Source organism: Polyodon spathula, chromosome 7, assembly GCF_017654505.1.
Source record: "Polyodon spathula isolate WHYD16114869_AA chromosome 7, ASM1765450v1, whole genome shotgun sequence".
Classification (NCBI taxonomy): Eukaryota; Metazoa; Chordata; class Actinopteri; order Acipenseriformes; family Polyodontidae; genus Polyodon; species Polyodon spathula.
Genome location: NC_054540.1, coordinates 1794835 through 1821906, shown reverse-complemented (window position 1 = coordinate 1821906; position 27072 = coordinate 1794835). Strand labels below are relative to the sequence as shown.

General features: G+C 38.1%; 1 long non-coding RNA gene across 1 annotated transcript; it reads left to right on the top strand.

The window, feature by feature from the left end:
* Nucleotides 1–952: 952 nt before the first annotated feature.
* Nucleotides 953–23330, top strand: LOC121317931. The gene is made up of 4 exons (XR_005950550.1): nt 953–1064; nt 7644–7875; nt 20164–20265; nt 23037–23330. It is a non-coding gene; the product is annotated as an uncharacterized LOC121317931 (long non-coding RNA).
* The last annotated feature ends 3742 nt before the right edge of the window (nt 23331–27072 follow it).

The following is a 27072-nucleotide window of genomic DNA, read 5'->3' as shown; positions in this document are numbered from 1 at the left end:
TGGGAAAAAGAGGTCCTATTGTAAGTGACTCTGCAGCAGCAGCTGTTCGTGATTCATATCCTCTGTAAGTCACTTTGGATAAAAGCATCTGCTAAATGACTAATTAATAATAATTATAAGAACCCACAATGCTCAGTACGTGCATGTTAAGAAACTCAAAGCTTTCAGAGTCTGTTATCAGAGGACATGCTTCTGTCCATGAGAGTACAGGAATGTGCAGCAATGGGTTTTTGGATTCAGCTGACACATCATCAAAATCACCTGAATTGGGCTTTAAGGAGCGCGATTCATTTTCCATTCTTGATTTCCACTCTTGATTTCGATCTTTAACAATTATTTTTTTATTCACAGTGCTTCGTAAATGTGTCTTCTGTATGGTGTTGTTGAATGTACCCTGACCTAAATTGATACATAGTATGTAATTATTATGGTAATTGAATGATATGGAAAGTGGGTATATACGTTAATAATGGCTATAAACTCCTAGGAATCTCAATGTAGTGACACATATTCCTGTGGGGTTCCACTTGTATTGATTATGGATTTAAAAAAAAAAACTTCAGCACTAGAAAAATAATTAATGTACAAAATAACAACAAAACATTTTACTTATACTTTTTATAGTGTTACCAGAAAGTGGATTCAAATAAGAATCAGTTAATGCACGTGGATTGAAGTGTAATTGATAGTGATCAGCTTTGGTATTATGTTGGATGTGTCCCCTCATCTTGTAATACATATTTCTATAAACAGCATCACTTTTTATCAGTTAGACCAAATGCATGCAGCTAGAAAGCCTTGATGTCATTAACACCAGCACTCTGTGGTTAGGCTTGAGCTTGCAGAGACGCTTCCTGTTTTCTCAATCACTTCTGAATTTATTGCCTTAATTGCGTTAACGTCGTTGACCATGCTGTCACAACGGAAGTGTAGTGCAACTAACTGTCACACACTGCAAAGAAGACACAAAGCCAGGCATTTGTTTTGATGCCAGCAAACTTAGAGCAATGGACCTACAGCTGTGGATTTCCATATAGACAGCAAGAACCCCACACTGAGCACAGGTAGGTGAGTTCCTGTATAACCCTATTTAATAAGCAACGTATTGCAAGAATGAAGCCAAGTTTTCCTTTCAGGAGGAGGGGAGCTTGTGGGAGAAGCAAGACATTGTTGTTTTTTCTAGATGTACACTGCAGATAAACTATGACATGCAAGTAGTCTGGCTAGTGTTTTGTAACATGGCAGTACAATACTATTTCCTAAACGGGTAGGTGTACTGTACGTATTTTATTTGTATTAAGTTTGTTTTCAAGTGGGGTAGCTTTCTTTATGACATGGTCACTCAACCTCCAATTTATTTTCTGGCCAAAAATCCATATACTGGAGCGCTCACTATTGTGAGGCTGTATTGCCCCTCCAACAAGTGATTATTTTGTAATGCAAATTAATGTGCATGTGTTTTGTAATCATTAAAAATGTCAAGGCAGGTTTGGTCTTAATGGACTAGACAGCATTTCTGACAGAGCAGAGAGATGGCTGATGGTAGCAGTTCAGTTGGCAGGTGCTTACACATTCATGACTCCATGACCATTTACTGATGTTTTAAAAGAATAATAACCTTTATTTTGTAATAATAATTGCCTTCATTTTTATATAGCGCCTTTCATAGTGGACCACCATCACAAAGCAATTTACAAGATACGAGACTAGGGTGTGTGAACTATGCATCAGTTGCAGAGTCACTTACAACGTAGTCTCACCTGAAAGACGGAGCACAAGGAGGTTAAGTGTTTGCTCAGGGTCACATGAGTCAGTGGCTGAGCTGCGATTTGAACCGGGTACCTCCTGGTTACAAGGTAGAAATCCCTGGGACATTCTGGAGAACACATTCTCATACCCAACCCTTACAAACAGATTCCCATACCCAACCCTTAGGAACACATGCCAATACCCAACCCTTAGGAACACATTCCCATACCCAACCCTTAAACATGCAACACCAGGGTAAACTATGGCTAATGCATAGTATAGTCATGGGAAAACCCTGGGAAAACTGCAAAAATACAATGGCAAACTTTTATAAGGGGAGTATGTAGCTTCATTTGTCATTTGAATTGCTTTTTCTTATTCCCATTATCCTGGGGGCTTGTAGTCATCCTGAGCGCTTCTGGGTTTGAGTGCTCCCACAGTGAGTCACTATTGTTTTCCACTATAATGTGCTTTTACTTGAGTTTGAGCTTGTCTCAAGAATCCACAGGATGAACAGGTCATATTGTCCATTCAAATCACATGACAATATAACCTTTCACACAGGCTCTATCTGCCTATAAATATGTGTACTGTATACAAACAGATTGTGCTGGAAGATGAAATCATTTGACAGTTTGAATAGCAATGACTAAAACCCACTTCCATATAAGCTAACTGTTATCTAATATTTGAAGTACCTCGAGGCTTCGATTACAGAAGGGCAGAATGTTAAAGCATCTGTGAATACTCAGCCTATGCTAATGAAATGCACTGAAAACTGCTTTTACAATAATATCAGGACTTTTTAATGAGGCTAAATACTGACCGTCAATTTGGCATAATGAGGTTAAAACTCTCTCAACAGTATATATCATCCCTGAAAGAGGCGCTCAGCAGTTCAACCAGCAGTTCAAGTGTTTTTATGTGTATCATAGCAGTAAGAGCTTGGCTCTATCATGCAGTGCAGGGCGTCTGGTAGTGAACCCTAGGAAGCGGCTAGGTGCTAGACTGTTGTCCCACGTTATACACAGGACAGTGGTCATTACTATTTAATGACACATGCTGCTTGTTAGCAATCAGAGACATTGCTGTTTCCAGTATAACAGTGACACTAGTGTGTTTAGTACTATAGACAGTGTAGAGGATAATGTGTCAAAGGTTAACAATTGGGAGCACCCTGTTGGCGCCAGAGTGAGAGAGACTGCAATGCCTTTATGTGTGTTTGCTTGGATAGGTGCATTGGCAGATACAGGGCTGCATAGGTGGCACTATATAAGACTGGTTCCTATTGTTCCACAATTGTGAAGTAAAAGCCTTGTTTTATGATGGGGTACCACTATAAACCCAGGGGATGTCCTGACAGGCAGAATCATTAGCAGACCACTACAGTACCAGCAATCAAACATCAAATATTGCACAGTGGTCCTTACACAGTAGCATAACCCCAGTGATTTGATACAATGGTGCTGCATTAGATGATTAGTCTGCATGGTGAGATCCTTGCTATGGCAAAATATGAACAGCAGGGTGGAACCATTCAAATAAACCAATTCAGTGCACCAATTTATAAAAAGTAAAATCAGCTTTAATTCTTGAGGTTACCAACACTTTAAAAATAGGCATTACTGCATCAGGTAAAACTTCATTCATTTTGTTTTTCCTACTTTTCAAAATTGCCATTTTTGCCTGGCCCAGTAGAAAATTAGCCAATTGACAAAGATTTATATTTCCTTTAGTGTTCTTCACCCCAAAAATAAAAGTAATTTGAGCAAAACTCAGACCCAATTCACTAAACAAATCATTCAATAACTCAAACAAAGGCTTTAACCAATGACAAAACAAATAACAATGAAAAACCGTTTCTCTAATCAAGCAAAATTGACAAGTATCTTCTCCCCCCGGCTGAATAATGGAGAGAAATGAGTTGGTGGCCACAATGGTGTGCAATATTCTCCAATGCAGATCCACCACTCTTTCAGGAACTGGTGATCCATACAGATTCCTCCATGCAGGTGTGATGGGGTCCTCTACCTGTAGCCTCTCTCGACAGTGTGAATCAGGCAAATTTTTCAACTTTTGAAAATGCAACACTTTCACACACGTTCGATACATATCTTTTTTTTGTATTCCCCCCCCGAACTGAACCTTATATCCTTCTCCAAACTTTAGGATCTGCCCCTGGAGTATCAGTGGTCTGCTCTATTGCAGGTTCAATTTGCAGGTCCAACTCTGCCGATTCTATATCCAGCTGGTTTTTTCCTAGGAAAAACTGACTCAACTGCTGCAACCCTTCTGCAGGCAAAACAGCTTTATGCTGCACTAAAAAACCCTCCATCACACACATTGACTTCACATCCAGCTCACTTGCTAGTGATTCTGCAGTTTTCCAGGCTCGGTTATCAAAATGAATTAAATTACCGGCCTTCACTACTCCACTGGAAATTAAAGGTAAAACAAAACTGTTTGATTCTGAAAGATTGCATTTTAACACTGAGTTATAAATTAGAGGCTCTTCAAGCAACCAATACAACCCTACAGACTTCAAATCTCTGTTAATTCTAAAAACCTTCCAAGCATTCAGTATCCCCCTATAAAAAACAGGTAAAACAGAGAGTTTTAACTTTCCAACATCCGATAAGAACAGATGCCTATCAAAATTCATCCTCCCTGCTAAACGAAGGAAAGGAAAAGCCACTGTTCTCCAGGGTAGTGATTAGTGAAAGTATAGGAGCCTCTGAGTGACTGGAGTCTAAAAGCTGTTATTCTGCTTCTTATGTCCATTAGTCCCTGTCCTCCTTCTTCTACAGGCAAGTATAGCACCCCCTGCTTTATCCAATGCAGCCAATCCCAAAAGACGCTCAGCAATAATCTCTGAATTTCCAACAGCAGAGACTGAGAGGGATCCCCACACATTAATCTGTGCCACAGCATTGACGTGACCAGGTTATTAATAATTAAAACTCTTCCTCTATAGGAAAGTTTAATTAGAAGCCACCACCATTTATCCAATCGGCCTTTCACCTGATCCAGTACTCCTTCCCAATTCTCTTTAGCCATTCCCTGCTCTCCCAAGTAAACTCCCAGATGTCTGAAAACCTCCCTATTCCATTTAAGCCCTGATGGTAAATCTGGTGGTCTGCTGCCCTCCCACTCTCCAATTAAAAAGGCATTACCTTTGTCACAATTTACCCGAGCTGAGGACACTCTTTCAAATACCCTCAAGCTCTCCACTATGATCTGAATGTCTTTCTTATTTGTTACTAAGACAGCAAGATCATCAGCATAAGCCACCACCTTAACAGGCTCCACTGTCACTGTAGGGATAGACAACCCATTCAATATCTTTCTCAATTTTACCATCAGGGGTTCAAATGACAGAGAATATAACATTCCTGATAGGGAACAACCCTGGCAAATTCCCCTTTGGACTTTAAAGGAGAACATAATACACCATTTATTTTAAGTACATTAAAAATGTTACTGTAGAGCAACTTAATTTTTCCCAGAAACCTGGGACCAAAGCCGAATGACCTAATAACATCAAAAAGATACCGGTGGTCTCCCCAGTCAAAAGCCTTCTCTTGATTAAGAGAAAGCAAACCAGCTTTAAAACCAAAGAGCTTGGAGGCAACTATTAAGTCCAGACTAAAAATATATTGTCAAATATTGTTCGGACAGGTACACAGTACATTTGGTCTGAATGCACAATAGTGCACAGTACTCCGCTTAGTCTATTTGTCAAAGCCTTTGACAAGATTTTATAGTCAGTGCAAAGAATACTTACAGGTCTCCAGTTCTTAATAAGACACAAGTCCCCTTTCTTAGGCAGCAGAGTCAATACTGCAAACCGGCAGCTCAGTGGCAGTTCATTTTCCACAATGCACTCCTCCATCACTTCCAAAAGGTCACTTCCCACCTCAGATCAGAAAGTCTTATAAAACTCAACAGGTATTCCATCGATTCCGGGCGTTTTGCCCGTGTTGAGCCCTTCCAGAGCTTTAGAAAGTTCTTGCAATGTCAATGCACTCTCCAGCTTCTCTTTCTCTTCTTCTGGAACCTGTGTTAGCCCCTGGAGGAACTGCTCATTTCCCTCAGATCCATCCACAGCCTCCGCCGTATACAGCTGTGAAAAGAAACCCACAGTATGCTCCCTGATAGCCGCAGGCTCACACAGCAACTGACCATTTGCTGTTCTAAGGCAGTGTATTGTTTTACTCTGAGCCACTTTCTTTTCCAATGCAAAAAAAATATTGAGTTGGAGCATCCATCTGAGAAAGTTTTAAAAACCCTGAATGTACCAGTGCTCCCTGTACCTGTGAGTCCAACAACTCAGCCAAACTCCTCCCTTTGAGATTCAGGTCTTGATAAAGTCTGTCACTGTATGTAGCCTCCAGTGCATTATGGAGTTCAGTAATCTCGTCGTCCTCCAACTCTCTCATTGCCATACTAGTGCTCTTTGTAGCATTCATAGTGTACTGTTGACAAAACAGTCGGGTCTGAATTTGGCTCACGTCCCACCAGTGCCTAAAAATGCCTTTTTCTGCCTCCTCCACCGTTCCCAAAAGAATCTAAAACATTTTTAAAAATGACTATTTTTTAAAAGTTTAGTATTAAAATGACAATAAGATGAATAAACACATGCAGTAGGGATAATCATATTCAAACTGGCCAAACTATGATCAGATAGACCTGTGGGGTGAATCGTACATTTAGAATAACAATTTAATTGATGCTTAAAAACATAAAATGTATCTAGTCAAGCTAAACATATATTCCCATCACTCCCCTATCCCAGGTATAGTGCTCAACATCAGGATTCATTACTCTCCACACAGCCTCCATATCCTGTGCTGTTAGAACAGTAACCAGCTCCTTAACTGACCTGGGGTGAGGCTCTGGGCCATTTCTATTTAGCCTGTCATCAACTGTACAGTGAAAATCACCAGCTATTAAAACCACCTCTTCAGCCTGACTCTGGGCAATAACTCCGTTGAGAGTCTGAAAAAACAGCACCCTCTCTCCCCCATCACTTGGTGCATAAATATTAACAAATACTAAATTTCTACCCTCTACAGATACTTGCACTTTCACCAAGCACCCTTTAATGATCTCATTTACATTGATAGAGTCATACTTAAACCCCTTCGCAAATAATAAGGCAACTCTAGCACTAAAATTCGTCCCATGACTAAAAATAACCTCCCTTTCCCAATCCTGAATCCGTTCAGATTTTAAAATGTATCTGCCTGTTAGAAGTTCAAATACACTGCTACCGAATGTGCTTTATCATAGTTTACCACACTTGCCGTTGCTTTACTACACACTTACGAATTTACCATGGTGTATACTGTGGTACATTTCCAATGCATGTATCTCATACTTGTAATAGAGGGTCTCCTACTATTACATTAAAAAAGATGTATTATCAGAAGGAACACATCAAAACGCATATTCACACACACACACACAAAATTAATAGTGGATGACTACAGCCCCTCATATTACCTGGCATATTGGGCATTATATACAAATTTAAGTTTAATTTTGACCTAACCAAAACTGGCACCTACTGCATATTTGCTGTAATGTAGCAGAAAGCCAAAAACATACACCCAGACACTTAAAAAACTGCTTCCTGTCAGGTTTGTGTGTATGGCTGTGGTGATCAGGTGTTGCTGCACATGGCAGAATAACCGTTGAGCATAGAATATAAGAATACGTCACGTGATATGTACCTTATAAAAAGACTTTTAAGTATATTTGTTCTGCCTAACAACCACCGCTAAATCGTGTCATTATTTTTTTCGTCATAGTTCATTTGCAATACTGCAAATGCAAATAATAATAATAATAATAATAATAATAATAATATACCCTTGCTTGGTTTTTTCCAGTGCCTTGGTTTTTTTAAGCAATGTTTCCTCATTTTGGCTTGCACGTGTGATGACCACTGCTTGGACTGTCTTTAAATGGAGGCCCGGCTCGCGTTAGCGGCGCTGCTCAGGAACTTCAGGCTGGGTGTTCGATTTTCCAACTGTCAAAACCTGAAGCGTTTTACAAGAACTGATTCAAACGAAACTGCAAAAAACATTGGTGCAGATACAACTTGGTTCAATAAAGACTGAGGTAAGTAGTTTTGTTCTACATTTATTTAATTATTTATTTTACAAATGACAATTGCCTTATAAACGTGTGCGTTGAAAAAGTCTAGTTTGACATTTTTGAAAAATGTAACGAACAAGTTATACACAAAACATTAGAAAATAAAAACAAAATAGGACAAAAAACAAATAGAAAATAAAAACACATACAAAAATAAAAAGGCACATAAAGTACGCGTTCTTTTGTGATTTATGTCCTTTTATGTAGGTTGACAGTACAAACTGAAAAAGATAATCAGTAACAAGTCTAGTAGAGAACGACCTTCATTACATTGTGTGCAGGTTCTTATTAAATTGAGAGCATTGTTTAGCAAAGCAGAGATTTATATTTGTATTACACATTAACCCAAGAGCCATTTGAATTCCCAGCTAGTGCTATCATTGCCAGGTTGTTGCAGGGTTTTTTCTATTGCCAATAGATGACATACGGGTCAGCACTACACTACCTAATGGCTTGTTGCATGCCCGTAGCTGAGGCTTTGTAAATGTTTACATACCCTTATTTAAAAAATCGTATGGTAAAGGTAAACTGACTTGCATGAAAGCTGATGAGCATGGTAAACACAGGTAGTTAAGGTAAAGCAATGTGAAAACCATGATAAAGCATGCATCGGTACTGTATAGTGAAGGCTAGTGTGGTGAAAGCACAGAAAAAGTAAACCGTTGGATAAAGGACTTGTTGGTTTATTTGTGTATGTAATTATTTAAGTGAAGTATGTGGTTGTGTGTGTGTTTACATATAATTACACATGTGTGTTTACACATGTGTGTGTGTGTGTATTATATATATATATATATATATATATATATATATATATATATATATATATATATATATATCAATCTTTGATTTGTGCCCTTTTAAATGTAATGCACATTGCAAATAATTACAAATACCTTGTGCATAAGAAAGAGCAGCAAAGTAAATAATAAATAAAATAAAGTAAATCGTACAACTCAGCTGAGGACAACGTGTTTTCCATTTTGTCAAAAATGAGGTAACTTATTTAACAAGGACATTGCTTCCTTAAGCACAAACAGGGCTTCACTAGAGAAACTCTGACAAGGTGTAGATGACCATTATATTCTGAGATCAATTGATGACTATTTTATGTCCAGCAAAGTTAGTTGATAAAAGGTTTGCCATTTTCAAGGTTGGATGAATATACAGTACAGAATTTATGCAGTATCTCAGCTAACTTGTTTTTTTTTTTTTTTTAGAGCTGTGTATTATCTGGATTAGCCACTGGGTGGCAGTATTGTTGTATTTTCAGCGTACATTGTGATTATTAACCCTGGTCGTTTTTTTGTAACTACTTGTAATAATTGTTTTAGATTTAGAAAAAGTTTTGAGCAGAAAACATTTACACAGGAATTATGAATCCACATAATAGTGTGATAGCTGGAGGTTTTAAAAAATACAAAGTACATTATATATACACACACAGGGAGTGGTGTACTGGAGTATTCTGTTCCAGTATTGCTAAAATTAGATTTATTTTTGTTAAAATCAACAATTTGTCTGATTATTCAAAAATGCTAATTAAAAAGTCTATGATACAGTAAAAACACCTATTTCAGAAAGGAGACATCCACTTATGAGTTTGATTGTGATTTATTTATATAACACGTTTAATAATGACATTATTTGGCTTGGGGCCTTGTCAATTGGGGCTCAGAGCTGCCCTAATACTGGCCTCTGACACTGATAGGCTGCCAGCAGGCAGAGCAAGTGGTCCTGGGCCACCTTTCCCCAGGACAAGGCACGCTGCGACATTGAGGAGGAGGAACAAAGATCAAAAACGACATGAAACTGAGGCAAACAATGCTATTTGCAGGACTTTGGATAATGATGTAATTGGTATGGGGAGTCTCCTATCAGAAAGAACAACCAAGTTTCCAATACCCATATAGAGTGTGATAGGCAGCCACACAGACAGCCATTGTCAATATAAGTTCAAGTTGACTAGATATCCTGTTTCTGCTCAAAGGTTACACCCTGCTAGTGGATTTTTGCACATTCTCTAGATTATGCAGGTTCAGAACATTTTACAAAGTTTCTGTAATTTAAATTTGTAAACTTTATAAAGAAAAATGACAAGACCTTTTTTTTTGTTAAGAATCCTTGGTTATAACCTGTTTAAAAGCTATATGTGAGTTTTTCTGACAGTTGGCAACCCAGCTCACCACAAACTGTCCACTCTGTTGTGAAAATGTGATGTTTACTGTCAATCTCCCAATTTAAAGGTCATAAATTGTATGGCCCCTTTCTACTGTATAAAATGACTGCATAGAAATAAATGTGTTCTTTGTGAATGAGGTGCTTGTAGACTAAATATGTGCTTTATATGGGGTAAAATCTTAAATGCCAAATATGTATATTTGGGTAATACTGTTATTTTAAGTCACTGGTGAAGCATAATCTTTAATCATCTAGAATCATGTTACTGCTGAGTCTTTTTTATTTGATCCTTTAAGAGCCAGCTAGACAATGTTCTGGGATAAATCAGGTACATGAAAACGGACATGGACTCCACTCAATCATACATTTTGAGTCATCATCTTTGGTCCACTTCACATGGTGTGTCACATGTCTGTTTTTTTTGTCCTGTATATGAACACTGATTATGTTTAAATTTCATAATAGAAAAAAAAAAAAAAAAACATGCTCTCATAAAGATCTCTGGATTAGAACATTAGACAGATAAAACTTTCAAAGTCTTTCTGAACAGTTATATTTCTTTACATGTTTGTACAATTATTTATCCACATTATCATGACAAAGACCATATATTTTACAGTATATAACATAACAAGAAAATCACTCTTTTTTCAGTCACACTGCAGTGATTTTGTTTAGGTATCAATTTATCGTTTATGTACAAAAACTGTAGATTTTGTCATTAGCTGTAACACATAGATGAGGGAAGCCACATAATGTACAATCTAGAATTCAAATTATAGATTTGGAACATTATTCATTATTGAATTTAATGAAGTTGTTAACATATTATTGTTTTTAATTTTCTATAATCAGATTTACCGGTACTTAGAGAGTAATGCTTGATCCCTTTTAGAATAGCTTGGGAGAAAATGAACAATTTTTACTTGCACATGTGTTCCTGCCCTGCGACATCATCTTCTTCACAGTGTTTATGTGACAAGCCCAATGCACCTGAAACCTACAGCTCCACTGCCTGACACATTGTGTGAGCTGTGACAGAAAAGTGTGCTGGAAACTTGTGGAGTGTGTTCCAAACTGAGCACAGGTGAAGTCCCTGCAGTCTAAATGGGGATTTACAGGGTGTTAGCAACCTCACCTCCAGGCCAGGGTGTACCCATCAACCTGTATAGAGTAGCTGCAGTATTTTCACACTAACAGCTTCCTTATCAGGGCCAGACATACTGTAAGAACATAAGAAAAATGACAAGCCATTTTCTCCGTGATTGCTCGTCTAGTTCCAAGTAGCTGATCCCCAAACCTTTCCAAGGGCCATTGATTCAGCGTTGACAACGTGGCTTGGTAAAGCATTCTATACACTCACCACTCTGTGTAGGAAAGTGTCTCCCACCCTCTCTTCTAAGTCTGTCTCCACTTAATTGTTACCTGTGTCCTCTGGTTCTGGTATCTGCTGTGTTTAACATTTTGTCTAGGGTTACCGTAGTTGAACCCTTTTAAGTCAATTCACTTTATTTTATTTTTTTTATTTTTTTTTTGAGTGATTAGGTCACAAAGGTTTGTAATCATGAGTCTCGTTAATTCCTCAAATAAAAAAGCATCCTATCTGCAGCTTGGTCATATAATAAAATATGTGCTGAGACGGGGTATTTCAGATCATCTAACTCCTGATTTGATTTGCTCTGATCAACAGTAGAGTTAGGTGGCCCAGTGGGCTAATTCACTAGCTAGTCTTGAATTCATATGCACATCTACTCTATTCAAAACCATAATAAGATATTTAAGAAGCTGGCTGCTGCCCTCGGCCCATGGGGAAGCCATGCTTAGGAATAAAGGTTGATGTCTCACAGTGTAATGAGATAAATGGTCACAGACAGGATTGAGGGGAAGGCTATATTAATTTATTCGTACGGATTAAAACAGTTCTTAGGAAGCACCTGTAAATGCTTTTCAGGGAAATTAAGGCTTAATTTGCAATGTGATTAAAATATTAGAACGTTCTAAGGAATGTGATGTACATCCCAGGTGTACAAAGCAACCCCAGAAGAGGTTTCTGGTGATCTCTTATTTTTCTGTTGCACTAGGACTTTTAAAAAGAGGAGCTGTAATAAGTAGCTAATGCTTTCTCTTGTTTGTAAACCAAAACTGATAACATGGGGGGAAGTTTAAAGACATGCCTGTGCAGCTGCAACATACCTTTGTGAGGTTGTGTAAGGTTTGGGTGCCATGTTTTTAAAAATTGCGATATGAGGTGAGCATGGCAACCTTTTTTAGCCTGGTTTGGAAATACCCATGGCTTTGTGTCAAATAGTGTTAACCATATTGTGTACTGTGGGGCATTCTTTTGGCTGCTTCAGAAGTCAGTGTGGTTTGCTCTGTAAAACTAGAACCAGCAAAGGGTTTATGAACCTCTGCTTGATAGTGGTGTCCTGCAATCATTGAGAGGGGAGTATCATTCCACATACTGTAGGTGGTACTTACTTACTTGTCTCAAGGATGGAAATAAGGCTCATATTGCATATTCCTATCATGAAAAAGGGGAAATGCATGAGTCAGGCAATAGATAAATATTATGTTTGATAGGCATCTCTTCAAAAGAGGTCTTACAAGGAGGGGGAAGGGGCTAAAGCCATCTCCAGCACTTGCAGTTTACATACTGTACAAACTGCAATTTAACATGCAAACAAAGCAAGCAGTATTACCCATACCTCACTTTTCTCAGCTGTATTACAGTATGTAAAACCAATAGCTACTGTAACACCAGAGACATGGATCTAAAGAGGTCCGCTTGCATATTTATTTTGAAATGGCTTGAAAGAAAACCCTCACAGACCTATCGTTCCTGTTTGAATGAAAAGTGGAACTGTTAGATGCAAACATAGCTTCATATATAGATTATATACAGATTAGGAAAATGTATTGCCTAACAGCATGACATCTAAAGGAGAAGTATGTTAAACTGTGGGTTTGTTGGTCGTTTTATTACACAGAAGGGTTACATTTTTCTTCGTCATATGGAAGCATTCCAAAATAAATAAAACAAACGTGCAATGAAAACATCAACAAGGAAGATTAAATCTGGACTACTTGTGTACATCTCATAGACATGCATACCAACGCATGAACAAACACCTGTTTTTAACACACAAATGCTGTGACATATAAACTAAAAAAAAATTAGGGTTTAGGTCGGCCAGGGTGTCCTCGGCTCACTGTGCACCAGCGACCCCTGTAGTCTGGCCACACGGTTGCGGGCTTGCCTGTAAGCTGCCCAGAGCTGTGTTGTCCTCTGACGCTGTAGCTCTGAGGTGGCTGCATGGTGGGTCTGCAGTGTTAAAAGAAGTGGTCGACTGACGGCACATACTTCGGAGGACAGCGTGTGTTCGTGTTCGTGTTCGTCTTCGCTTTCCCAAGTCAGCTTTAGTAGTTAGGGTTAGTAGCGGTGAGCTGATCCTAAAAGAAATGGCCTGTTCTAAATTGGGAATAAATGATTTAAAAAAAAAAAAAAAAGGCGACTACAAAATAAAAAGAAAAGGTGCCCATGACATTTGGGAGTAAATTACCTTGTGAATTTCCCCCTGTATCGCATGTTTTGTGCGTGAATTGTTTGAAATCTAGAAGGGTGTTTACTTAACACAGTGAATCACACTAAGGTGCATTTGCAAGTCATTATTCTCTGGGGGAATGTTGTTTTAGAAATGTGTAACTGTCTCTTCTGTGTGCCTGTCATTATGGAGCTGGGAATTTTTCAGAACAATCCAACAAAGTGTTCAGAAATGTAGCCTCACTTACTTGCATTATAAAAACAAACAAAGGTATGTGTGCTTTGTTCCTACTCATGCAGGCTCTATTGGTTATTAATACCTCGTTTCCATACTCAAGCCAACTCGAGTGCACTCAGGTGCTCCCGGATTAGCCTGAATTTTGCAAAACTTAAGTTGAGGCGCAATGCGAGTTGGCTAAAAAAAATTGCTGGACATGTCTCACTCATGTTATTGCGGGAGGTGGCCAGATAATAACCAGGTAACCAGATTACTGTATCATCGTTATTGACATTGTAACATTGTTATCACCGAACAAGACAATCGATACTTTTGCAGAAAATCCACTAAAGACTGTCTTGTGATATTGGATGGTGTCCTAAAATCACATCTAATCTGTCATAATAGCTGAATGTTTTGAGAACGTTTCCGGTTTTGTTATTGTGGTCCTTGATTTTGTCCCAACAGTGGATCACATTCCTACTCACACCCATAGAAAGTAGAACTTCATTTATATTTTGAAACACTTTTTGATTTAAAAAAGATCCTTCAAACTGACTTTGAATGACCCGATCTCCCCAAACAGTAATCAGTGATAACTTTTCTTCATGATTCCACGTTGCATAATGTGCTGTCAGTTAAATTGTTTTTTTTTTGTTTTTTTTTATGGCGTTAAATTACAGCAAGCTATTATTTTGTAATTTGCAACTGACTCTGACTTTAGATATGGTTGCTAAGACCTAGGGTTAGTGACGTAATTTCTGACCGAATTGGAGGCCAACTTGAGTTTTACAAAAACGTGGAAAGTACAAGTACATTTTGGACTGTTTTTCATGTCGTGTATGACCTGCCGGGATCCCATGTATTGAATGTTTATTGACCAACGGAATTTCCTTCATGCTTTTGTGTGTGTCTCAAATGTACAGCCTCAGAGCTCTGTGGGGTTAGTCATTTGCAGTCCACTGAAAATAAAGGTACATTTCAAAGCTATGAATGGTAACCAGGATACAGAAACAAAAAACTGTTCAACCCCTGCCTTATGAATGTTGTTATGATATATGTGGAGCTGTTGTTTTTGTTATACTTTTGCCATACTTAGCCCATTCGTGAACATTTCTTTAAAAAAATAAATAAAAATACAGTATTGAATTCCTTGCCTTTTTGACATGGGAATTCCAGTTTAATTTATTTGTAAGCTTCAAATAAGGTTCAGGTAATTTAAGTGCTAGTACTACAGTAGTAGTTGAGAATGCTTTGTTTTGAAAGCCCTGCATAGTTAATTACACAACAGAAATTTTCTGACATATTGTTATTATTGTTATAAAACAAGTATTTTAACATTGCAGTTGTATGGTGGCACAGCAGAGGGAGTAGTGATCTGTTTACTGTGGTGTCTAAAAGGTTAATATGAAGACTGTGCTTTTAGGCTGCTGTGAATGACAGCAATTACAGGCACACAAACTTCAGTAGCTGGGATGTCATAGGGTTTTTTTTTTATATTACTTTAATTGTTGAATAATATTTTGTAAAGCAGTACCATATAATTTGTTACAAACTCAATAAAGCAAAGGTGTGAAAAAAGCAAATATAAATAGCTCTTGTTGGTGGTGGGGGTTTATTTGTTATATTACATGTGGTAGTATGCAAATGTGCAAAACACTTGATACTTTCGATATTATTCACATTACACCAAAAGAAGTTGCTACGCTAAACTGCTGTTGCTAGCCTGAACTCAACATGTACTCCATACTGTAGGAGGCCAAGGCATCCTGAAAAACAAAGCAATGGCATTCAACCTACCAAGAAACCCCAAAGATTTATTCAAAAGCAAATATCCCTTCAATAAAATGGCAGCAGTATAAAGATAACTGTTCATCGCTGGTTAGATGGATTGCTGCTGTCACCCTGTCATCCGAACAGTTGCAGTAACCAGTTCAAGGCTGGAAGCTTTCTTTTTTTTTCACTTTGTAACACAATAAATCAACATCTTTTTCAAGTCTCAAGCTGCCATCACCAATAATTATTTTGGGATGATAGCCCAATTGGCTCTATCACTGAAAGTGTGATATTGGTACAGAAGTGAATTGAACAAAAGTGCCACCAACCACATTGCTTATATTTAGCTACATATAAGCTTTTCATGTTACATACAGTACATTTGCAAAAGATCATGTCTTTGTAATTTTGTGTGAGAGTCTAAGTGGACATTACACATTGACAATGCATGTAATAATGGAAGGAATTATGCTAATTGATCCTCTTAACTTTAATAGATCAAAAAACAAACTGAGATTTCAGTCCTGCAGTCCTGTATCAACTGTTTTTCTTTTTTTTTTAAGTGAAAAGAATTAAGCCAAGTTGAAACTGTTTCAACCTCCTTTTAGAATTCAGTCATGAGAACACACTTTTCCACCATAGGTGTTTAGCAAAGTCGTGCCAAGGATTGGCAGGTTTCCCAAGGTTGCAGTATTGCTAAAAACCAGAAGATAACATTGAAGATACTTTTGACCCTTCTTGCACTAATGTGCAAAAGTAGGGCAGCAACGATTCTGAAACACTGTGGTTGTGCAGCGATGTCTTCTTTCCTTTCAAATTAACAACCAGTTTGACCCAATTAGAATCATGTTGCAGGTTGTGGGTAAGAAATTGAAACCTGACACTTTCTTTCAGTGGCCTCTCTTCATTATCAGTGAAGCAGTTTCCTTCATCTTTGATTACTGACATGACGCTCTGCACTTACTGTATTCTAATAATCCAGCTGTGTCGAATAAAGCAATTCATAATACCGGTTATACCAAACCAAAAATATCAACTTTAGTGTTGAAAATATAATTAAGCAAATCCAAAAGGGAAGTTGGATGCTACATTATAAGTCTGAAATGCCTATGTAATTTGCTTTTCATATATTGTTTCAGTCCCTTTTGTCAATATATTAAATCTCTGCTTACCATTTGAATTACACCGTGTAGCAAATATATATATTTTTTTTTTGTTCCTGGGTAGTAAGTGTTATTTCCTAATTGCTTATAGAAAATGGCTATTATTCCCCACAAACTTTGCTTTTGTGACCAGGACAGTGATATTTCAAAATATCACTATTTCCAACGGGAAAACAGGCAAATGTGAGTCTTTTCGTTCACATAAAGTCAGAAAAAAACAACATATGAATCCAAATTAACATGTATTTATACTAAAGTAATACAAAAATGACTACAAAAGATTTAGAAGTGAGTAGTTTTTCGAGATTTACGATTATACTGTATTTATAACACTTATTACCCAGGAACAAAAATTTTGTTACATAGTGTTAACACTTAGGGATATTTAGTGACCTCTTTATCTCTGGAGTAAGGTGAGGTACAGTAGGTGAAAAGAGCATGAATCGCAGACAGTGAAAATTGTTGAAGTACAATTCTTTATCTTTCATAGCTAAAAGAACCATATTGATGTGACAACACACAGCTTCATTATTTTAGTGCTCATTAAACATATAATATGTTTAAACACTTCTACAACATTTTTAAAAGAGACACATTGTTGCGCACAATAAGCCACATACTGTATGGTTCAAGTGCCATAGGTTGTCTGTTTTTTAAAACTGCTAATGGCTTTGCCCGTCAAACTGAAAGATGTAGTTTCTGAAAAAAAAAAGTTTGGAAAATTCTGATGTTGTGTTTTAATGCATTTCCCTTGCGTATATGCTTACTTGGAGAGTGTGTGCTCAGCATGTTGGTTAATAAGTGCGGTCTATCACCCCAGAGTGTTTCACCTGAATCATCAGTATGTATTTCCCATCACACAGGGGAACATTTTCAGTTCGTCGAGCATGACAGAGGAAAGAGGTCTTCTTAAGAAGAATTACAGCGCTGCATGTTGATAGTCAAAAAAGAAAGATTTAGGTGAAAAAGTTAACTGAAATTAAATGAAACTGTCTTGTGGCTCCATTGTGTGGGCGGAGGAAGTTGCAGCTGTGGGTTAATGTTATGTACTCCAGACATGGCCCTTTTTTACAGTACTGATGAGGGTGTAAAGGATGAAGAAGAGGAGGGAACCTGGACTGCCAATTGCTACAAAAAAAAAAAAGTTTCACAGATGTAAAGTGTTAAGGATATAAATGGTGTATTCTAGTTTATTAATTGTTTATGACTCTAGTTTGGAGGGTTTATTTTATGTTAATAAAAATTAAAAGCAACCTGCAATCTCTTCTATTTGACATTTAATTTAATAGTTGGTGTAAGGATTAAAAAAGATAAAATATAAGTCATTAAATATATGATGTGCAGTATTGTGTAGTTTGAGATACATTTTCATTATCTAACACACTACAAAGCAAAAACAAAAATATAATATTTAGAACATGAAACAGTTGTAGTCTGAGTTTTGTACTTCTATATGCAATGCCTGTAGTTGTATTCACCCCACGTTTTCACAGTTTTTTGTGTTACAATCTGAAATCTTGATGCATTTAGATGGGATTTTTTTCCTTTGATTTACACAACCTACTCAAAACTTTCAATGTGTGATAAAATGGGGGTGTGAAAAAACAAATATTCAAAATTCAAAATAAAAACCTGAAAAGTCTTCATTAGGTAAGCATTCACCCCCTTTGCTGTGACACTCCTAAATAAGCTCAGGTGCAACCAACTGCCTTCAGAATTCACACAATAAGCTAAATGGAGACAATCTGTGTGCAATAAAAGTGGTTCACATGATTCCAGATTAAATACACTTGTTGCTGTAAGGTCCCACAGTTAGGTAGTGCATTCAAAGCAAAGATACTACAACTCTGGGATAAAGTGGAAAGACACAGATCAGGGGAGGGGTATAAAAAGATTTCAAAAGCATTGACTATCCTTTGGAGCTCAGTCAAGTCGATCATTAAGAAGTGGAAGGTATATGGCACCACTCAGAATCTGCTTAGAGCAGGCTGTCCTCCCAAACTGAGCAGCTGGGTAAGAAGGGCATTGGTCAGAGAAGCCACCAAGACACCAATGACAACTCTGAAAGAGACCTACAGCATTGCATGGCTGAGATGGGAGAAACTGTCCATGTGTCAACAATAGCTGAGGTACTCCATAAATCTGGCCTGTATGGAAGAGTGACAAGAAGGAAGCCATTTCTAAAAAAAGCACATGTAAAATCCTGCTTGGAATGTGAAAAAAAGGCAAGTGGTAGACTGAAAAGATGTGGCAAAAGATTCTGTGATGAAACAAAAATTGAACTATTTGGCCTAAATGCAAAGCTCTATGTCTGGCGCAAACCCAACACAGCACATCACCCAGGTAACACCATCCCTACTGTGGTAGCAGCATCATGCTATGGGGATGCTTTTCATTCGCAGGGACTGGGAAGCTTGTCAGGGTAGAGGGCAAAATGGATGGAGCTAATACAGACAAATCCTTGAAGAAAACCTGCTTCAGTCTGCAAAAGACTGATGGAGATTCACCTTTCAGCAGGACAATGACCCCAAGCACACAGCCAAAGCGACGCTGAAGTGGCTTAAAAACAAGAAAGTGAATGTCCTAGAGTGGCCCAGTCAAAGCCCAGGCTTGAATCCGATTGAGAATCTGTGGCAAGACTTGAAGATTGCTGTCCACCAACGATCCACATCCAACCTGACAGAGCTTAAACAATTTTGCCAAGAAGAATGAATGAATACTGCACGATCCAGATGTGCAAACCTAGTAGAGACTTACCCCAAAAGACTCACAGCTGTAATTGCTGCCAAAGGTGGTTCTACCAAGTATTGACTCGGGGAGGGGGGGAATACTTATCTAACCAAGATATTTCAGTTTTTTTTATTTTTAATTATCTGTTGTTTCACAATAAAAAAAAAAATGTTGTTGCCTCTTCAAAGTGTTGAATAGGTTGTGTAAATCAAAGGGAAAAAATTCCTATTTAAATGCATCAGGTTGTAACACAACAAACTGAAAATGTCCAAGGTGGGGTCAATACTTACTATAGGCACTGTATCTTATGAGTGTTTTAAAGCTATGCGTTAATGTCACCAAAAAAAAAAAAAAAAGTATGAAAGCAATATACTGTACAGTAGGGTTAAGCTTATTTTAAAGATGACGTGATGTTCAGTGTCTGCACAACAGAGAGAAACAGATAAGGAAACCAATTGAGTAAAAAAGGTTACATTCCTGTGGGTTGTATGACAAGAAAATAACTGCCCATCTTGCTGGTTCAGCGATAGGACTTCAACCTTACAGTACAGCTATAAATACCATTTCAATATTTCTTTTTAGCCTTACCTTTTTATTATGTTTCTTCTCTAATACTCTCTAACTGGCTGCCCTCTTGCTTGCAGGCCTGCTGCTCTTGTTGTAAAAGACTGTCCTCTTACTTTGTGGGAGTGAGTCACAAGAGAACCACAATGTAGAGCTGAACAGGCTTATCATCGAGATTTAAGGTCAGTGAATTGTCTTTTAGATATCATAAAAGGACAATGCTGTATGCATTCAGGCGCTCTTGTATCTTTACTGTGGTTCATAATTACAGGCATGAATATCCACATGCCCATTTAGGCAAGTGTAAAATCTCGTGCATGCAGTAGTGGCATGGAAGAAGTTGTGTTTTATGAGTCAGAAGGATGCATTTTCATGTTTTTAAGAATTAACTTACAGGTGCAAACAATTTTGCAAAGCTGTTAACACATACCCTGCCTTTCACAAGCAGGTTTACTTACCGGTCAGTATGCTTATGTATTCTTCTCCATTTAAGGTAATTGAATAACATGAAGCTTTCAAACTGCACAACACAGTAATATGTGGTCTGAAAATGTGTGTGCTGACATGGTTCAGCTGTAACCCAGCAGTTCATACTGAGTTACCAGTTTAGAAATGTTCCATTGGTGTTTTGGTGAGATGCTGCAGGCGTGATCAGTTGAGACCCACTCCGAAGGGTCTTCAGCTCTTGAAATGAGTCATTTTGTCAGGCATGTGGGTCATCAAACAATGATACGATTTTTGGCCATTGTCTCTTGCTTAGCAAACAAACCAACCCTACATTCTGTTTTTACAGTATTGTCAGACACAATACTTTTAGCTGATGAAAATAGGGACAACAAAAAAATGAACACCAACGATAGGCTGGCAGTTCTTGCAACAGGATTTTCATGCCTGTGGGCAAGGGACAATGTCACATTCCCAATAATATTGCATTGCTGCACCGGGATAGGCAACTGCAATACAGGTTCCTAAATATATGATTATAAACTGATGCCAGTTACCGTATAATGAGATGATCGAGCAGAGGCAAAGTTACTGAAAAAGTCAAACAACAACATTTGTTCACAGTGAATATTTGTATTTTCTGCATTACAACAGTTATCTTGCAAATATAATCATGAATCTCTTGGTTTACCTTTGTGTTATTTGAGGTTTAGATGAATATCTTCCTCCCACCTCCTTTTATTCCTCATCTTGATATCGTTATCTTTGACTAAGTTGACACAGTTTGTATTTATAGCAGTTGCAACTACAAATTCTTTCTTAGAGTTGCAAGGATAAACTCAGTCTGTACCGTTCTATTTATAGAAACAGATTGCATAAAGGATGTAATAGGCCTTGATTAGACAATTGCAGTATGAAACAACAATTCAAAAGGAGCAAAACAACAATTTAAGCCCTTTGTTTTTGGTCAATGAAAAAAACCTGTCACTTATTTTTTAGAGCATTTTATTTTTGTATGTAATAGCATGGACTTTAATATCACTATGTGCCAGTCAAGGAGAAATAAACCATTTATAAGGTACTGAAGGTTGCCATCACCTTGTGTGTAACTGGTACACACATGGAACATGGACGCCTACTGTGGTAAATAAGTGCAGTTATCAGGTCACTGATTGCCCTACTTTTTAAAGCTTAAAGTAGCCTATGGCAGGAAATGGCTTGGCGGTGACTCAGACCAGAAGAGGAAAGCACAACAACCAAGGTATCTGCAGTTTGAAAAAGAGATGCAGCATGCAGCGTTTTATTAAATAACAACACAAAACTAAATAAAATATTTAAACAAAAATAATAACAAACTCAAAACGCTAAGGTCAGGCTGAGCGATCGCCTTCACTGATCCTTAGTTCTTTAAATATCTTCGATCTCGCTTTTTCCTCCTCTGTACACCCACCCAGAGTGCAGAGAGCTGCAGGTATTTATAAAGGTGACCATTGCAGGCCACCTTCTGCACGGGTTTTATAATGAGGATGGGGCTTCCCATCCACGCTGCAAAACAATAACAAAACTAAACACAGCTACGCCGTCATACAATAAATAAAACAAACACAAACACGCGGCGGTTCACCGTCATCTATAAACAAAATAAAACACAATACAATAAACAAATACAAAATAACACAGGGGCTGAGGGGGAGACGCAGTTCTAAAAATAAACAAACAATACAATTAAACAGCAGGGCTTTCCTACCGCCCTGCTACATAGCCATATTTCTTTTTGCTGCCAAAGTACCTCTAAGACTTTACCGACACACTCGCATGCAAACTGAAAAATTAAAGTGACACATTGATTTCCAAATCTTTCGAGTTTGTCTGGCTGTTGTGTTGATTTTGGAAAGCATGTTTAAACCAGCCAATGTGTTTTGTGTTAACAACATTTTTTCATCTTATGTGTGTGAGAAAACTAAAATAAATGGCCAGGTTTAGGAAAAAGCATGTCAACAACTAACCAGCTGAGTAACACTAATTTAAATTAAATAACACCAACACATGTTCATGGAAATTCAAAATCATTTGCAGAGGATCCAAGGTAACTTTTTGGACAGAAATGTGCAGTTGAGAAGAAATACCAGAGCTGAAAACAGACAGCAGATAAGAGAAAATGAAACCATGGGCCTCTGAATGTTGGTTTAGTTATTTTGACAGAAGTGTTGCCGTTTTATTACAAGGATTTGCTGAATGCTAAGATTAGCTTATCTTCCTTTCTGAATTCAATTTAGAAATAAACACCGTAACTATGTAACATAGTAAAGCAAAAGAGCACAGCGCAATATTCTAAAAAAACATGGCTGGCCTACTATAGTAAATCAATTCAATGGATGAGTGTGTGTGTGTGTGTGTGTGTGTGTGTGTGTGTATTGTAGATTTAGCACCATTTTTGTCAGAGGCTATTGAAGTTATCTATAAAATATTTTGCTTTTAACAGGAAGCATTCTGCCTATTCTGTTTGTAGGCTCTCACCTACCCCATACATGGATTGAATCCTATCAAAGAGCAAGATTGAAATTGAACCGTCCACAATGGGTTTCTAAAGGGTTTTTTCACATCGTACCATCTGTTGGCTTTTAAGAACACACAAAATCCTACCTGAAATCATACAGGTCTGCTTTGGAGGAAAGTTGCAGGTGAGATATCATCATTAGTCTGCTGGGGCTTTTGTGAAATTGATTTAAGATATAGTAGGCATTGTCAGTTTACAAAAAATGTGTGCGTGTTGTTACAACCCAATAAACATGTGAAGAAAACAATCCAGCTTTAACTTCCATTTTAATGTAAATGCTTGCCCTATCCCACTGTTAACGCTTTCTCCAAGAAATATAAAGGTAAGGCAGTACACCAATTTAAAGTGTATAACTTTGGGCTTTTATTCTGGGAAATTACATTCAAGACTTGTTCCTGTTCATACGAGTTGCACGAAAAAAAGCAACAAATCTGGCAAAATCATATTGTCATATTATGGTTATTGCTCAGTAGATCAGCACGTAATTACCTTTACAGGTTTTATGAAAAAAATGCCTCCAAACTGAGTGTTTAATTTAAGGATGGCAAAACTGAAGCGCTGCACATGAAGTATAATTTTTTTGTTTGGTTTATTTTCGTGTTTGTATGGTTATTTTTCTCTTACAAGCACACCTTCATATGTAATCACACCTTGAAAGATCCAGCACTAGTAACACTGCCAACACTGCAACAGTCCAGTGCTCCCTCGCTATAACGTGGGTCTTGGGGGACACACAATATGAGCACTATAAGTGAAGAGCGTTTGTGGCAGAGCACAGCTCTGCTCTTTAGAAATTGGCAGGGATGGGGTTAAATTCCCCTACCTGCCTGGGTTCATTGTGTTCAGGTGGCTGGGGTTGATTAGATGATTAGTTTAACTAACGATCAATCAGCACCCAGCCACCTGACATAAAAGGAGGCCTCTGCTTCCCATTAAAGAGGAGGGAGTTGAGGAAGCAGGTTGGTGGTTTGTTGTGGTATTTTTGAAAGTTTGAAAGTTTGAAAGTTTGAAAGTTTGAAAGTCCAGTGAAGGCATTGCCCAGCCTGGAAACCTTTATTTTTGGGAATTTTTGTTTTTTGTTTTATTTCTGTTTAAAGATTTTTTGTTTTGCCCTTGTGCACCTGTATTTTTGTTTATTTATAATAAAATTTGTTTATTTTTTTAACTGCAGACTGTTTCTGGGCCTCTATCCACTCGCCAGCCTGCCACAGCGTTATTAATGGGAGAGAGGGTGGGGGTGCCTCGGGACACATAACACACATCCGTCAATTAACCATGCATAAAGCACCATGTAACCAACGCTATATTTTTACAAAAATTTAAAAAGGTAACATTCCCACTCATTTTAATTAGCAGTTTTTAAACTGTAGATAACCTGGCTAAACATCGGTCAGGAGTTCAGTTCAAAGCGACAGACAAGCAAACCAAGAGCGAGAAGGAGAGTGGGTTGGGAGAGGGAAAGAGGGAATGGAGCGTTTCGTCTCCTGGAGAAAGCTGCAGGGAGAGCGGGTTGGGAGAGGGGAAGAGGGAATGGAGCGTTTCGTCTCCTGGAGAAAGCTGCAGGGAGAGCGGGTTGGGAGAGGGAAAGAGGGAATGGAGCGTTTCGTCTCCTGGAGAAAGCTGCAGGGAGAGCGGGTTGGGAGAGGGGAAGAGGGAATGGAGCGTTTCGCCTCCTGGAGAAAGCTGCAGGGAGAGCGGGTTGGGAGAGGGAAAGAGGGAATGGAGCGTTTCGTCTCCTGGAGAAAGCTGCAGGGAGAGCGGGTTGGGAGAGGGGAAGAGGGAATGGAGCGTTTCGTCTCCTGGAGAAAGCTGCAGGGAGAGCAGGTTGGGAGAGGGGAAGAGGGAATGTAGCATTTCGTCTCCTGGAGAAAGCTGCAGCTCCTCTCGTAACACAAAAAGTAAATACATTAGGAAAGATAACTACGTAATAGGCCTAATATTTATTTAGTTATAAAACGAATGCTGAATAAGAAGTCTGTGTTATAAAGTGCCAGCACAACCTTTCTTTAGCGGTTATTGTGAGCAAGTTTGAATAAATACATTTTCTTGGTTAGAACTGTTTATTTTAAAACTGCAGTGTTTTACTAATAAACATTTAAATTATGTTTTCTGAGAAAGTGTCAATGTACAGTATGCAGTTTCTATGAATTCTTGCCAGCTGAGGTATTGTGGTATTAGTATATATTAATTAGCTTCCTGTCTTTGTATTGGCTGCTGCATGAAGCACTGCCTGAGCCTGTGGTCTGGTCAAAATGAGACTGAGACATTTGTTTTACCGTAAACTCAATATTTACTAGAAGTGATATGATGGGGTTTTCAAAGTAATCTTGCATTGAAAACCAATTGAAGTAGTTACAGCCACATGTTGGTATGACAAGCCATTTTCACACACTTCACATCTTCCAGCAGGTTCAAGGACATATTTTCAGATATTGCCCAACTACGACCTTTTATTCATTTATTTATTTTCATTAAACTTTTTTTTTTTTTTAAATCAATTTTGCAACCGTATTTAAACCTAATTTGAAATGCCTAATTCAAATGTTACCTCACCGTGGCAACCCACTAACAGATCAGAAGGAATCAATGGACTAAATCCACTCCTATTGTCAAGTCAGTCACCTCCGGCTGTTAGGGGTCACAGGCACAACAGTAGTAGCTTATACCTGCAATGCCGACATTGAGAACAGGTCCTAAATGGAGATCAGGGCTAAATACAACACTTTAAACAGTTGCTGACAATTTCAGACTGGTTCCTGAGGTATATCTCAATGTTCTAGTGATTTCAATTCTGAAGGATAGATGGACACAATTTGATTATGTTGAGTTGGAGTTTAATGTACCTGTTGGATGACAAGTATTGTTGTATAAACTTCAAGGAACTTACATATAATTTGTCTTCATACCAATTAATGTTGTATAAGCTACACTTATCAATGTGTCATATTGGGATAAGAACCAACTGAGGTGTATGGAGGACCCCTTAGAGCAGAGGTGTCAAGTTATGTTCCTGGAGGCCAATTCCACTCCAGGTTTAACAGGCAAAGTGAGATAATGAACTGTTTCTAGGTCTTGATGAGGTTTACTTAAGGTTCATTTAAACAATAAAGAACAGGGTTGGAACAAAGACCAGGACTGGAAGGACCAACTTTGGCTACCCCTGCCTTACATTTTCCCACGACCCTGTTACACTCAAATATAAGCTGTTGTTTACATAGTTTTACTTTTTTTCAGAAAACAGACTTCGCTATCACACATAATCAATTTGTCTAAGGGATGATAGCTATAAAAAATATATATTTTAATACTATGGGAAACTGCACTAAGGAATATTATAGATGAAATAAGTGAAGGTGGTGTGTCGTTACGTTCTGGAAAAGCTGGTTTGATGACATCAGCTCTGCTGAAACTTGCATACTGTAGAAGGCGTGACATAAGTCATCGGGATTTCCAGGGTTTGTACATTTCTCTTAGACTTTGGAGATGTGCAGTAGGGAGTGCCAACTTAAACTTATCAAAGACCTGATGTACTGCAGTCGCGACACTTTCAAGTCATTAGTAACATCTGAATAATGAATCAGTTCTGGACAATCATTGTAATGAGTGGTTTACCTGGTGATGTCAGGTAACCACCCATAAAGTCACTCATTTCAGTTAGAGGGGTATATCACTGAAATTCAATAAAGAATGTTCAGCAATTCCTTGGGTTGCAGTGTGCAGTGATCTACAGTACTGTGTTCTTTAGTTTCAATTTGCTTATTCAAGTTACAGGGGAATTTTAGCAGCACACGGTTTATGCCAGCACTGGCAAAGCTCCAGAAATGAGTAATGAGCTCTATATCTCATAGCTGGTTGTTCTTAAAAGAAAAGAAGTGGGAATGGCCTTTAAGCTGAGAAATATTGAATTAAAATATTGTACTAATAGTGAATACTGTGCAAGACTTTGTTTACCTATAGTTTTATCTACACCTAAACCACCTACTTTACT